General features: G+C 43.2%; 3 non-coding genes across 3 annotated transcripts; all 3 read right to left on the reverse strand.

The window, feature by feature from the left end:
• Positions 1-1,985: 1,985 nt before the first annotated feature.
• On the reverse strand, positions 1,986-2,057 carry trnap-ugg (transfer RNA proline (anticodon UGG)). Its single transcript has one exon. It is a non-coding gene; the product is annotated as a tRNA-Pro (tRNA).
• A 2,488-nt stretch (positions 2,058-4,545) lies between these two features.
• Positions 4,546-4,617, reverse strand: trnap-ugg (transfer RNA proline (anticodon UGG)). Its single transcript has one exon. It is a non-coding gene; the product is annotated as a tRNA-Pro (tRNA).
• Positions 4,618-14,472: 9,855 nt separating this feature from the next.
• On the reverse strand, positions 14,473-14,544 carry trnap-ugg (transfer RNA proline (anticodon UGG)). The gene has a single exon. It is a non-coding gene; the product is annotated as a tRNA-Pro (tRNA).
• Positions 14,545-15,490: the final 946 nt, after the last annotated feature.

The raw sequence follows: 15,490 nt of genomic DNA on the forward strand, positions 1-15,490 counted from the left end.
CTCAAATAAATGTCTGTAGCTTCCGAACGGTTTGACCAACAAAATTGTTTGTTGGTATACTTGTGAGCATAGCTGTCTTCCAAGCAGTTGACCAGGTTTCAGTTCAAATCCTCTGTAATTCATCTGCCGAGTCTTTCAGATTCAATTTTCATTTTCTGTAACAGCAAGAAACAAATGAAGAAGAGCTAAATGAAGATTTTGAAGATGAAAAAGAAGACATCAAAACGAATTGGAGCTCATTGAATTTGAGCCGATTGACGCACCGGTATGTGAATAAACGATAAAATCCCCATTGGAATCTGTCAGTTTGAAACTAGAGATTTCATCTTTTTTTTGCACTGGATGCTTCTCAAACTTCCATAACCGCTGATGTCACACCTCTGCATTTTCGGTGAAAGGCGGCAGAGCGAGTGCGATGTTTGTCAAAACATGAGACATCCCGAATATCAGTTTTCTCATATAAATGTCTGTAGCTTCCGAACGGTTTGACCAACAAAATTGTTTGACCATTCTATGGAAAGGGGAGACTCTAACAAACACAATGCCATTATCAGTTTTGCTCTACGACCCCCACAAGTGTCACAGGACTCGTCTGAAGGTAACCAGTACCGGTTAAAATTACAGATTTTTAATCAAGGAAGAAATAAAGAAAAGTTGTGCAATGTTGAAGCCACTTGTGCAAAGCACAAATGATTAGCAGTCCATTGCCTTAATCACTCAGCCACCTCGTCCTGCACTCCAGGGATGGCAGTTGCCCCTCCAACCAGTTGCCCAAGATCCGCCTGTCTCAGACTGTTAAAGGCTCTACAAAAGGGCTCGTTTGGCATTTGAACCCGGGACCTCTCGCACCCAAAGTACACCGGTATGTGAATAAATGATAAAATCCCCATTGGAATCTGTCAGTTTGAAACTAGAGATTTCACCTTTTTTTTGCACTGGATGCTTCTCAAACTTCCATAACCGCTGATGTCACACCTCTGCATTTTCGGTGAAAGGCGGCAGAGCGAGTGCGATGTTTGTCAAAACATGAGACATCCCGAATATCAGTTTTCTCATATAAATGTCTGTAGCTTCCGAACGGTTTGACCAACAAAATTGTTTGACCATTCTATGGAAAGGGGAGACTCTAACAAACACAATGCCGTTCTCAGTTTTGCTCTACGACCCCCACAAGTGTCACAGGACTCGTCTGAAGGTAACCAGTACCGGTTAAAATTACAGATTTTTAATCAAGGAAGAAATGAAGAAAAGTTGTGCAATGTTGAAGCCACTTGTGCAAAGCACAAATGATTAGCAGTCCATTGCCTTAATCACTCAGCCACCTCGTCCTGCACTCCAGGGATGGCAGTTGCCCCTCCAACCAGTTGCCCAAGATCCGCCTGTCTCAGACTGTTAAAGGCTCTACAAAAGGGCTCGTTTGGGATTTGAACCGGGGACCTCTCGCACCCAAAGTACACCGGTACGTGAATAAATGATAAAATCCCCATTGGAATCTGTCAGTTTGAAACTAGAGATTTCACCTTTTTTTTTGCACTGGATGCTTCTCAATCTTACATAACCGCTGATGTCACACCTCTGCATTTTCGGTGAAAGGCGGCAGAGCGAGAGCGATGTTTGTCAAAACATGAGACATCCCAAAAATCAGTTTTCTCAAATAAATGTCTGTAGCTTCCGAACGGTTTGACCAACAAAATTGTTTGACCATTCTATGGAAAGGGGAGACTCTAACAAACACAATGCCGTTCTCAGTTTTGCTCTACGACCCCCGCAAGTGTCACAGGACTTGTCTGAAGGTAACCAGTACCGGTTAAAATTACAGATTTTTAATCAAGGAAGAAATTAATAAATGTTGAAGCCACTAGTGCAGAGCACAAATGATTAGCAGTCCATTGCCTTGATCCCTCAGCCACCTCGTCCTGCACTCCAGGGACGGCAGTTGCCCCTCCAACCAGTAGCCAAAGATCCGCCTCCCTCAGACTGTTAAAGGGCTCGTCCGGGATTTGAACCGGGGACCTCTCGCACCCAAAGCGAGAATCATACCCCTAGACCAACGAGCCATTTTATCGAAGACATTTTTTTGCTGTCGCCAGCAATGTCGGTGAGGATATGGATTGACTTGTCGATGGTTCCAGGCCACAGTGAATCACGTGAGTTTTGTTGGTATACTTGTGAGCATAGCTGTCTTCCAAGCAGTTGACCAGGTTTCAGTTCAAATCCTCTGTAATTCATCTGCCGAGTCTTTCAGATTAAATTTTCATTTTCTGTAACAGCAAGAAACAAATGAAGAAGAGCTAAATGAAGATTTTGAAGATGAAAAAGAAGACATCAAAACGAATTGGAGCTCATTGAATTTGAGCCGATTGACGCACCGGTATGTGAATAAATGATAAAATGCCCATTGGAATCTGTCAGTTTGAAACTAGAGATTTCACCTTTTTTTTGCACTGGATGCTTCTCAAACTTCCATAACCGCTGATGTCACACCTCTGCATTTTCGGTGAAAGGCGGCAGAGCGAGTGCGATGTTTGTCAAAACATGAGACATCCCGAATATCAGTTTTCTCATATAAATGTCTGTAGCTTCCGAACGGTTTGACCAACAAAATTGTTTGACCATTCTATGGAAAGGGGAGACTCTAACAAACACAATGCCGTTCTCAGTTTTGCTCTACGACCCCCACAAGTGTCACAGGACTCGTCTGAAGGTAACCAGTACCGGTTAAAATTACAGATTTTTAATCAAGGAAGAAATGAAGAAAAGTTGTGCAATGTTGAAGCCACTTGTGCAAAGCACAAATGATTAGCAGTCCATTGCCTTAATCACTCAGCCACCTCGTCCTGCACTCCAGGGATGGCAGTTGCCCCTCCAACCAGTTGCCCAAGATCCGCCTGTCTCAGACTGTTAAAGGCTCTACAAAAGGGCTCGTTTGGGATTTGAACCCGGGACCTCTCGCACCCAAAGTACACCGGTACGTGAATAAATGATAAAATCCCCATTGGAATCTGTCAGTTTGAAACTAGAGATTTCACCTTTTTTTTTGCACTGGATGCTTCTCAATCTTACATAACCGCTGATGTCACACCTCTGCATTTTCGGTGAAAGGCGGCAGAGCGAGAGCGATGTTTGTCAAAACATGAGACATCCCAAAAATCAGTTTTCTCAAATAAATGTCTGTAGCTTCCGAACGGTTTGACCAACAAAATTGTTTGTTGGTATACTTGTGAGCATAGCTGTCTTCCAAGCAGTTGACCAGGTTTCAGTTCAAATCCTCTGTAATTCATCTGCCGAGTCTTTCAGATTCAATTTTCATTTTCTGTAACAGCAAGAAACAAATGAAGAAGAGCTAAATGAAGATTTTGAAGATGAAAAAGAAGACATCAAAACGAATTGGAGCTCATTGAATTTGAGCCGATTGACGCACCGGTATGTGAATAAACGATAAAATCCCCATTGGAATCTGTCAGTTTGAAACTAGAGATTTCATCTTTTTTTTGCACTGGATGCTTCTCAAACTTCCATAACCGCTGATGTCACACCTCTGCATTTTCGGTGAAAGGCGGCAGAGCGAGTGCGATGTTTGTCAAAACATGAGACATCCCGAATATCAGTTTTCTCATATAAATGTCTGTAGCTTCCGAACGGTTTGACCAACAAAATTGTTTGACCATTCTATGGAAAGGGGAGACTCTAACAAACACAATGCCATTATCAGTTTTGCTCTACGACCCCCACAAGTGTCACAGGACTCGTCTGAAGGTAACCAGTACCGGTTAAAATTACAGATTTTTAATCAAGGAAGAAATAAAGAAAAGTTGTGCAATGTTGAAGCCACTTGTGCAAAGCACAAATGATTAGCAGTCCATTGCCTTAATCACTCAGCCACCTCGTCCTGCACTCCAGGGATGGCAGTTGCCCCTCCAACCAGTTGCCCAAGATCCGCCTGTCTCAGACTGTTAAAGGCTCTACAAAAGGGCTCGTTTGGCATTTGAACCCGGGACCTCTCGCACCCAAAGTACACCGGTATGTGAATAAATGATAAAATCCCCATTGGAATCTGTCAGTTTGAAACTAGAGATTTCACCTTTTTTTTGCACTGGATGCTTCTCAAACTTCCATAACCGCTGATGTCACACCTCTGCATTTTCGGTGAAAGGCAGCAGAGCGAGTGCGATGTTTGTCAAAACATGAGACATCCCGAATATCAGTTTTCTCATATAAATGTCTGTAGCTTCCGAACGGTTTGACCAACAAAATTGTTTGACCATTCTATGGAAAGGGGAGACTCTAACAAACACAATGCCGTTCTCAGTTTTGCTCTACGACCCCCACAAGTGTCACAGGACTCGTCTGAAGGTAACCAGTACCGGTTAAAATTACAGATTTTTAATCAAGGAAGAAATTAATAAATGTTGAAGCCACTAGTGCAGAGCACAAATGATTAGCAGTCCATTGCCTTGATCCCTCAGCCACCTCGTCCTGCACTCCAGGGACGGCAGTTGCCCCTCCAACCAGTAGCCAAAGATCCGCCTCCCTCAGACTGTTAAAGGGCTCGTCCGGGATTTGAACCGGGGACCTCTCGCACCCAAAGCGAGAATCATACCCCTAGACCAACGAGCCATTTTATCGAAGACATTTTTTTGCTGTCGCCAGCAATGTCGGTGAGGATATGGATTGACTTGTCGATGGTTCCAGGCCACAGTGAATCACGTGAGTTTTGTTGGTATACTTGTGAGCATAGCTGTCTTCCAAGCAGTTGACCAGGTTTCAGTTCAAATCCTCTGTAATTCATCTGCCGAGTCTTTCAGATTAAATTTTCATTTTCTGTAACAGCAAGAAACAAATGAAGAAGAGCTAAATGAAGATTTTGAAGATGAAAAAGAAGACATCAAAACGAATTGGAGCTCATTGAATTTGAGCCGATTGACGCACCGGTATGTGAATAAATGATAAAATGCCCATTGGAATCTGTCAGTTTGAAACTAGAGATTTCACCTTTTTTTTGCACTGGATGCTTCTCAAACTTCCATAACCGCTGATGTCACACCTCTGCATTTTCGGTGAAAGGCGGCAGAGCGAGTGCGATGTTTGTCAAAACATGAGACATCCCGAATATCAGTTTTCTCATATAAATGTCTGTAGCTTCCGAACGGTTTGACCAACAAAATTGTTTGACCATTCTATGGCAAGGGGAGACTCTAACAAACACAATGCCGTTCTCAGTTTTGCTCTACGACCCCCACAAGTGTCACAGGACTCGTCTGAAGGTAACCAGTACCGGTTAAAATTACAGATTTTTAATCAAGGAAGAAATGAAGAAAAGTTGTGCAATGTTGAAGCCACTTGTGCAAAGCACAAATGATTAGCAGTCCATTGCCTTAATCACTCAGCCACCTCGTCCTGCACTCCAGGGATGGCAGTTGCCCCTCCAACCAGTTGCCCAAGATCCGCCTGTCTCAGACTGTTAAAGGCTCTACAAAAGGGCTCGTTTGGGATTTGAACCCGGGACCTCTCGCACCCAAAGTACACCGGTACGTGAATAAATGATAAAATCCCCATTGGAATCTGTCAGTTTGAAACTAGAGATTTCACCTTTTTTTTTGCACTGGATGCTTCTCAATCTTACATAACCGCTGATGTCACACCTCTGCATTTTCGGTGAAAGGCGGCAGAGCGAGAGCGATGTTTGTCAAAACATGAGACATCCCAAAAATCAGTTTTCTCAAATAAATGTCTGTAGCTTCCGAACGGTTTGACCAACAAAATTGTTTGACCATTCTATGGAAAGGGGAGACTCTAACAAACACAATGCCGTTCTCAGTTTTGCTCTACGACCCCCGCAAGTGTCACAGGACTTGTCTGAAGGTAACCAGTACCGGTTAAAATTACAGATTTTTAATCAAGGAAGAAATTAATAAATGTTGAAGCCACTAGTGCAGAGCACAAATGATTAGCAGTCCATTGCCTTGATCCCTCAGCCACCTCGTCCTGCACCCCAGGGACGGCAGTTGCCCCTCATACCAGTAGCCAAAGATCCGCCTCCCTCAGACTGTTAAAGGGCTCGTCCGGAATTTGAACCGGGGACCTCTCGCACCCAAAGCGAGAATCATACCCCTAGACCAACGAGCCATTTTATCGAAGACATTTTTTTGCTGTCGCCAGCAATGTCGGTGAGGATATGGATTGACTTGTCGATGGTTCCAGGCCACAGTGAATCACGTGAGTTTTGTTGGTATACTTGTGAGCATAGCTGTCTTCCAAGCAGTTGACCAGGTTTCATTTCAAATCCTCTGTAATTCATCTGCCGAGTCTTTCAGATTAAATTTTCATTTTCTGTAACAGCAAGAAACAAATGAAGAAGAGCTAAATGAAGATTTTGAAGATGAAAAAGAAGACATCAAAACGAATTGGAGCTCATTGAATTTGAGCCGATTGACGCACCGGTATGTGAATAAATGATAAAATGCCCATTGGAATCTGTCAGTTTGAAACTAGAGATTTCACCTTTTTTTTGCACTGGATGCTTCTCAAACTTCCATAACCGCTGATGTCACACCTCTGCATTTTCGGTGAAAGGCGGCAGAGCGAGTGCGATGTTTGTCAAAACATGAGACATCCCGAATATCAGTTTTCTCATATAAATGTCTGTAGCTTCCGAACGGTTTGACCAACAAAATTGTTTGACCATTCTATGGAAAGGGGAGACTCTAACAAACACAATGCCGTTCTCAGTTTTGCTCTACGACCCCCACAAGTGTCACAGGACTCGTCTGAAGGTAACCAGTACCGGTTCAAATTACAGATTTTTAATCAAGGAAGAAATGAAGAAAAGTTGTGCAATGTTGAAGCCACTTGTGCAAAGCACAAATGATTAGCAGTCCATTGCCTTAATCACTCAGCCACCTCGTCCTGCACTCCAGGGATGGCAGTTGCCCCTCCAACCAGTTGCCCAAGATCCGCCTGTCTCAGACTGTTAAAGGCTCTACAAAAGGGCTCGTTTGGGATTTGAACCCGGGACCTCTCGCACCCAAAGTACACCGGTACGTGAATAAATGATAAAATCCCCATTGGAATCTGTCAGTTTGAAACTAGAGATTTCACCTTTTTTTTTGCACTGGATGCTTCTCAATCTTACATAACCGCTGATGTCACACCTCTGCATTTTCGGTGAAAGGCGGCAGAGCGAGAGCGATGTTTGTCAAAACATGAGACATCCCAAAAATCAGTTTTCTCAAATAAATGTCTGTAGCTTCCGAACGGTTTGACCAACAAAATTGTTTGACCATTCTATGGAAAGGGGAGACTCTAACAAACACAATGCCGTTCTCAGTTTTGCTCTACGACCCCCGCAAGTGTCACAGGACTTGTCTGAAGGTAACCAGTACCGGTTAAAATTACAGATTTTTAATCAAGGAAGAAATTAATAAATGTTGAAGCCACTAGTGCAGAGCACAAATGATTAGCAGTCCATTGCCTTGATCCCTCAGCCACCTCGTCCTGCACCCCAGGGACGGCAGTTGCCCCTCATACCAGTAGCCAAAGATCCGCCTCCCTCAGACTGTTAAAGGGCTCGTCCGGAATTTGAACCGGGGACCTCTCGCACCCAAAGCGAGAATCATACCCCTAGACCAACGAGCCATTTTATCGAAGACATTTTTTTGCTGTCGCCAGCAATGTCGGTGAGGATATGGATTGACTTGTCGATGGTTCCAGGCCACAGTGAATCACGTGAGTTTTGTTGGTATACTTGTGAGCATAGCTGTCTTCCAAGCAGTTGACCAGGTTTCAGTTCAAATCCTCTGTAATTCATCTGCCGAGTCTTTCAGATTAAATTTTCATTTTCTGTAACAGCAAGAAACAAATGAAGAAGAGCTAAATGAAGATTTTGAAGATGAAAAAGAAGACATCAAAACGAATTGGAGCTCATTGAATTTGAGCCGATTGACGCACCGGTATGTGAATAAATGATAAAATGCCCATTGGAATCTGTCAGTTTGAAACTAGAGATTTCACCTTTTTTTTGCACTGGATGCTTCTCAAACTTCCATAACCGCTGATGTCACACCTCTGCATTTTCGGTGAAAGGCGGCAGAGCGAGTGCGATGTTTGTCAAAACATGAGACATCCCGAATATCAGTTTTCTCATATAAATGTCTGTAGCTTCCGAACGGTTTGACCAACAAAATTGTTTGACCATTCTATGGAAAGGGGAGACTCTAATAAACACAATGCCGTTCTCAGTTTTGCTCTACGACCCCCACAAGTGTCACAGGACTCGTCTGAAGGTAACCAGTACCGGTTAAAATTACAGATTTTTAATCAAGGAAGAAATGAAGAAAAGTTGTGCAATGTTGAAGCCACTTGTGCAAAGCACAAATGATTAGCAGTCCATTGCCTTAATCACTCAGCCACCTCGTCCTGCACTCCAGGGATGGCAGTTGCCCCTCCAACCAGTTGCCCAAGATCCGCCTGTCTCAGACTGTTAAAGGCTCTACAAAAGGGCTCGTTTGGGATTTGAACCCGGGACCTCTCGCACCCAAAGTACACCGGTACGTGAATAAATGATAAAATCCCCATTGGAATCTGTCAGTTTGAAACTAGAGATTTCACCTTTTTTTTTGCACTGGATGCTTCTCAATCTTACATAACCGCTGATGTCACACCTCTGCATTTTCGGTGAAAGGCGGCAGAGCGAGAGCGATGTTTGTCAAAACATGAGACATCCCAAAAATCAGTTTTCTCAAATAAATGTCTGTAGCTTCCGAACGGTTTGACCAACAAAATTGTTTGTTGGTATACTTGTGAGCATAGCTGTCTTCCAAGCAGTTGACCAGGTTTCAGTTCAAATCCTCTGTAATTCATCTGCCGAGTCTTTCAGATTCAATTTTCATTTTCTGTAACAGCAAGAAACAAATGAAGAAGAGCTAAATGAAGATTTTGAAGATGAAAAAGAAGACATCAAAACGAATTGGAGCTCATTGAATTTGAGCCGATTGACGCACCGGTATGTGAATAAACGATAAAATCCCCATTGGAATCTGTCAGTTTGAAACTAGAGATTTCATCTTTTTTTTGCACTGGATGCTTCTCAAACTTCCATAACCGCTGATGTCACACCTCTGCATTTTCGGTGAAAGGCGGCAGAGCGAGAGCGATGTTTGTCAAAACATGAGACATCCCAAAAATCAGTTTTCTCAAATAAATGTCTGTAGTTTCCGAACGGTTTGACCAACAAAATTGTTTGTTGGTATACTTGTGAGCATAGCTGTCTTCCAAGCAGTTGACCAGGTTTCAGTTCAAATCCTCTGTAATTCATCTGCCGAGTCTTTCAGATTCAATTTTCATTTTCTGTAACAGCAAGAAACAAATGAAGAAGAGCTAAATGAAGATTTTGAAGATGAAAAAGAAGACATCAAAACGAATTGGAGCTCATTGAATTTGAGCCGATTGACGCACCGGTATGTGAATAAACGATAAAATCCCCATTGGAATCTGTCAGTTTGAAACTAGAGATTTCATCTTTTTTTTGCACTGGATGCTTCTCAAACTTCCATAACCGCTGATGTCACACCTCTGCATTTTCGGTGAAAGGCGGCAGAGCGAGTGCGATGTTTGTCAAAACATGAGACATCCCGAATATCAGTTTTCTCATATAAATGTCTGTAGCTTCCGAACGGTTTGACCAACAAAATTGTTTGACCATTCTATGGAAAGGGGAGACTCTAACAAACACAATGCCGTTCTCAGTTTTGCTCTACGACCCCCACAAGTGTCACAGGACTCGTCTGAAGGTAACCAGTACCGGTTAAAATTACAGATTTTTAATCAAGGAAGAAATGAAGAAAAGTTGTGCAATGTTGAAGCCACTTGTGCAAAGCACAAATGATTAGCAGTCCATTGCCTTAATCACTCAGCCACCTCGTCCTGCACTCCAGGGATGGCAGTTGCCCCTCCAACCAGTTGCCCAAGATCCGCCTGTCTCAGACTGTTAAAGGCTCTACAAAAGGGCTCGTTTGGGATTTGAACCCGGGACCTCTCGCACCCAAAGTACACCGGTACGTGAATAAATGATAAAATCCCCATTGGAATCTGTCAGTTTGAAACTAGAGATTTCACCTTTTTTTTGCACTGGATGCTTCTCAATCTTACATAACCGCTGATGTCACACCTCTGCATTTCGGTGAAAGGCGGCAGAGCGAGAGCGATGTTTGTCAAAACATGAGACATCCCAAAAATCAGTTTTCTCAAATAAATGTCTGTAGTTTCCGAACGGTTTGACCAACAAAATTGTTTGTTGGTATACTTGTGAGCATAGCTGTCTTCCAAGCAGTTGACCAGGTTTCAGTTCAAATCCTCTGTAATTCATCTGCCGAGTCTTTCAGATTCAATTTTCATTTTCTGTAACAGCAAGAAACAAATGAAGAAGAGCTAAATGAAGATTTTGAAGATGAAAAAGAAGACATCAAAACGAATTGGAGCTCATTGAATTTGAGCCGATTGACGCACCGGTATGTGAATAAACGATAAAATCCCCATTGGAATCTGTCAGTTTGAAACTAGAGATTTCATCTTTTTTTTGCACTGGATGCTTCTCAAACTTCCATAACCGCTGATGTCACACCTCTGCATTTTCGGTGAAAGGCGGCAGAGCGAGTGCGATGTTTGTCAAAACATGAGACATCCCGAATATCAGTTTTCTCATATAAATGTCTGTAGCTTCCGAACGGTTTGACCAACAAAATTGTTTGACCATTCTATGGAAAGGGGAGACTCTAACAAACACAATGCCATTCTCAGTTTTGCTCTACGACCCCCACAAGTGTCACAGGACTCGTCTGAAGGTAACCAGTACCGGTTAAAATTACAGATTTTTAATCAAGGAAGAAATAAAGAAAAGTTGTGCAATGTTGAAGCCACTTGTGCAAAGCACAAATGATTAGCAGTCCATTGCCTTAATCACTCAGCCACCTCGTCCTGCACTCCAGGGATGGCAGTTGCCCCTCCAACCAGTTGCCCAAGATCCGCCTGTCTCAGACTGTTAAAGGCTCTACAAAAGGGCTCGTTTGGCATTTGAACCCGGGACCTCTCGCACCCAAAGTACACCGGTACGTGAATAAATGATAAAATCCCCATTGGAATCTGTCAGTTTGAAACTAGAGATTTCACCTTTTTTTTGCACTGGATGCTTCTCAAACTTCCATAACCGCTGATGTCACACCTCTGCATTTTCGGTGAAAGGCGGCAGAGCGAGTGCGATGTTTGTCAAAACATGAGACATCCCGAATATCAGTTTTCTCATATAAATGTCTGTAGCTTCCGAACGGTTTGACCAACAAAATTGTTTGACCATTCTATGGAAAGGGGAGACTCTAACAAACACAATGCCATTCTCAGTTTTGCTCTACGACCCCCACAAGTGTCACAGGACTCGTCTGAAGGTAACCAGTACCGGTTAAAATTACAGATTTTTAATCAAGGAAGAAATAAAGAAAAGTTGTGCAATGTTGAAGCCACTTGTGCAAAGCACAAATGATTAGCAGTCCATTGCCTTAATCACTCAGCCACCTCGTCCTGCACTCCAGGGATGGCAGTTGCCCCTCCAACCAGTTGCCCAAGATCCGCCTGTCTCAGACTGTTAAAGGCTCTACAAAAGGGCTCGTTTGGCATTTGAACCCGGGACCTCTCGCACCCAAAGTACACCGGTACGTGAATAAATGATAAAATCCCCATTGGAATCTGTCAGTTTGAAACTAGAGATTTCACCTTTTTTTTTGCACTGGATGCTTCTCAATCTTACATAACCGCTGATGTCACACCTCTGCATTTTCGGTGAAAGGCGGCAGAGCGAGAGCGATGTTTGTCAAAACATGAGACATCCCAAAAATCAGTTTTCTCAAATAAATGTCTGTAGCTTCCGAACGGTTTGACCAACAAAATTGTTTGTTGGTATACTTGTGAGCATAGCTGTCTTCCAAGCAGTTGACCAGGTTTCAGTTCAAATCCTCTGTAATTCATCTGCCGAGTCTTTCAGATTCAATTTTCATTTTCTGTAACAGCAAGAAACAAATGAAGAAGAGCTAAATGAAGATTTTGAAGATGAAAAAGAAGACATCAAAACGAATTGGAGCTCATTGAATTTGAGCCGATTGACGCACCGGTATGTGAATAAACGATAAAATCCCCATTGGAATCTGTCAGTTTGAAACTAGAGATTTCATCTTTTTTTTGCACTGGATGCTTCTCAAACTTCCATAACCGCTGATGTCACACCTCTGCATTTTCGGTGAAAGGCGGCAGAGCGAGTGCGATGTTTGTCAAAACATGAGACATCCCGAATATCAGTTTTCTCATATAAATGTCTGTAGCTTCCGAACGGTTTGACCAACAAAATTGTTTGACCATTCTATGGAAAGGGGAGACTCTAACAAACACAATGCCATTCTCAGTTTTGCTCTACGACCCCCACAAGTGTCACAGGACTCGTCTGAAGGTAACCAGTACCGGTTAAAATTACAGATTTTTAATCAAGGAAGAAATAAAGAAAAGTTGTGCAATGTTGAAGCCACTTGTGCAAAGCACAAATGATTAGCAGTCCATTGCCTTAATCACTCAGCCACCTCGTCCTGCACTCCAGGGATGGCAGTTGCCCCTCCAACCAGTTGCCCAAGATCCGCCTGTCTCAGACTGTTAAAGGCTCTACAAAAGGGCTCGTTTGGCATTTGAACCCGGGACCTCTCGCACCCAAAGTACACCGGTACGTGAATAAATGATAAAATCCCCATTGGAATCTGTCAGTTTGAAACTAGAGATTTCACCTTTTTTTTGCACTGGATGCTTCTCAAACTTCCATAACCGCTGATGTCACACCTCTGCATTTTCGGTGAAAGGCGGCAGAGCGAGTGCGATGTTTGTCAAAACATGAGACATCCCGAATATCAGTTTTCTCATATAAATGTCTGTAGCTTCCGAACGGTTTGACCAACAAAATTGTTTGACCATTCTATGGAAAGGGGAGACTCTAACAAACACAATGCCGTTCTCAGTTTTGCTCTACGACCCCCACAAGTGTCACAGGACTCGTCTGAAGGTAACCAGTACCGGTTAAAATTACAGATTTTTAATCAAGGAAGAAATGAAGAAAAGTTGTGCAATGTTGAAGCCACTTGTGCAAAGCACAAATGATTAGCAGTCCATTGCCTTAATCACTCAGCCACCTCGTCCTGCACTCCAGGGATGGCAGTTGCCCCTCCAACCAGTTGCCCAAGATCCGCCTGTCTCAGACTGTTAAAGGCTCTACAAAAGGGCTCGTTTGGGATTTGAACCCGGGACCTCTCGCACCCAAAGTACACCGGTACGTGAATAAATGATAAAATCCCCATTGGAATCTGTCAGTTTGAAACTAGAGATTTCACCTTTTTTTTTGCACTGGATGCTTCTCAATCTTACATAACCGCTGATGTCACACCTCTGCATTTTCGGTGAAAGGCGGCAGAGCGAGAGCGATGTTTGTCAAAACATGAGACATCCCAAAAATCAGTTTTCTCAAATAAATGTCTGTAGCTTCCGAACGGTTTGACCAACAAAATTGTTTGACCATTCTATGGAAAGGGGAGACTCTAACAAACACAATGCCGTTCTCAGTTTTGCTCTACGACCCCCGCAAGTGTCACAGGACTTGTCTGAAGGTAACCAGTACCGGTTAAAATTACAGATTTTTAATCAAGGAAGAAATGAAGAAAAGTTGTGCAATGTTGAAGCCACTTGTGCAAAGCACAAATGATTAGCAGTCCATTGCCTTAATCACTCAGCCACCTCGTCCTGCACTCCAGGGATGGCAGTTGCCCCTCCAACCAGTTGCCCAAGATCCGCCTGTCTCAGACTGTTAAAGGCTCTACAAAAGGGCTCGTTTGGGATTTGAACCCGGGACCTCTCGCACCCAAAGTACACCGGTACGTGAATAAATGATAAAATCCCCATTGGAATCTGTCAGTTTGAAACTAGAGATTTCACCTTTTTTTTTGCACTGGATGCTTCTCAATCTTACATAACCGCTGATGTCACACCTCTGCATTTTCGGTGAAAGGCGGCAGAGCGAGAGCGATGTTTGTCAAAACATGAGACATCCCAAAAATCAGTTTTCTCAAATAAATGTCTGTAGCTTCCGAACGGTTTGACCAACAAAATTGTTTGACCATTCTATGGAAAGGGGAGACTCTAACAAACACAATGCCGTTCTCAGTTTTGCTCTACGACCCCCGCAAGTGTCACAGGACTTGTCTGAAGGTAACCAGTACCGGTTAAAATAACAGATTTTTAATCAAGGAAGAAATTAATAAATGTTGAAGCCACTAGTGCAGAGCACAAATGATTAGCAGTCCATTGCCTTGATCCCTCAGCCACCTCGTCCTGCACTCCAGGGACGGCAGTTGCCCCTCCAACCAGTAGCCAAAGATCCGCCTCCCTCAGACTGTTAAAGGGCTCGTCCGGGATTTGAACCCGGGACCTCTCGCACCCAAAGCGAGAATCATACCCCTAGACCAACGAGCCATTTTATCGAAGACATTTTTTTGCTCTCGCCAGCAATGTCGGTGAGGATATGGATTGACTTGTCGATGGTTCCAGGCCACAGTGAATCACGTGAGTTTTGTTGGTATACTTGTGAGCATAGCTGTCTTCCAAGCAGTTGACCAGGTTTCAGTTCAAATCCTCTGTAATTCATCTGCCGAGTCTTTCAGATTCAATTTTCATTTTCTGTAACAGCAAGAAACAAATGAAGAAGAGCTAAATGAAGATTTTGAAGATGAAAAAGAAGACATCAAAACGAATTGGAGCTCATTGAATTTGAGCCGATTGACGCACCGGTATGTGAATTAAAAATAAAATCCCCATTGGAATCTGTCAGTTTGAAACTAGAGATTTCATCTTTTTTTTGCACTGGATGCTTCTCAAACTTCCATAACCGCTGATATCACACCTCTGCATTTTCGGTGAAAGGCGGCAGAGCGAGTGCGATGTTTGTCAAAACATGAGACATCCCGAATATCAGTTTTCTCATATAAATGTCTGTAGCTTCCGAACGGTTTGACCAACAAAATTGTTTGACCATTCTATGGAAAGGGGAGACTCTAACAAACACAATGCCGTTCTCAGTTTTGCTCTACGACCCCCACAAGTGTCACAGGACTCGTCTGAAGGTAACCAGTACCGGTTAAAATTACAGATTTTTAATCAAGGAAGAAATGAAGAAAAGTTGTGCAATGTTGAAGCCACTTGTGCAAAGCACAAATGATTAGCAGTCCATTGCCTTAATCACTCAGCCACCTCGTCCTGCACTCCAGGGATGGCAGTTGCCCCTCCAACCAGTTGCCCAAGATCCGCCTGTCTCAGACTGTTAAAGGCTCTACAAAAGGGCTCGTTTGGGATTTGAACCCGGGACCTCTCGCACCCAAAGTACACCGGTACGTGAATAAATGATAAAATCCCCATTGGAATC

This window comes from Salvelinus fontinalis, chromosome 33 (assembly GCF_029448725.1).
Source record: "Salvelinus fontinalis isolate EN_2023a chromosome 33, ASM2944872v1, whole genome shotgun sequence".
NCBI lineage: Eukaryota > Metazoa > Chordata > Actinopteri > Salmoniformes > Salmonidae > Salvelinus > Salvelinus fontinalis.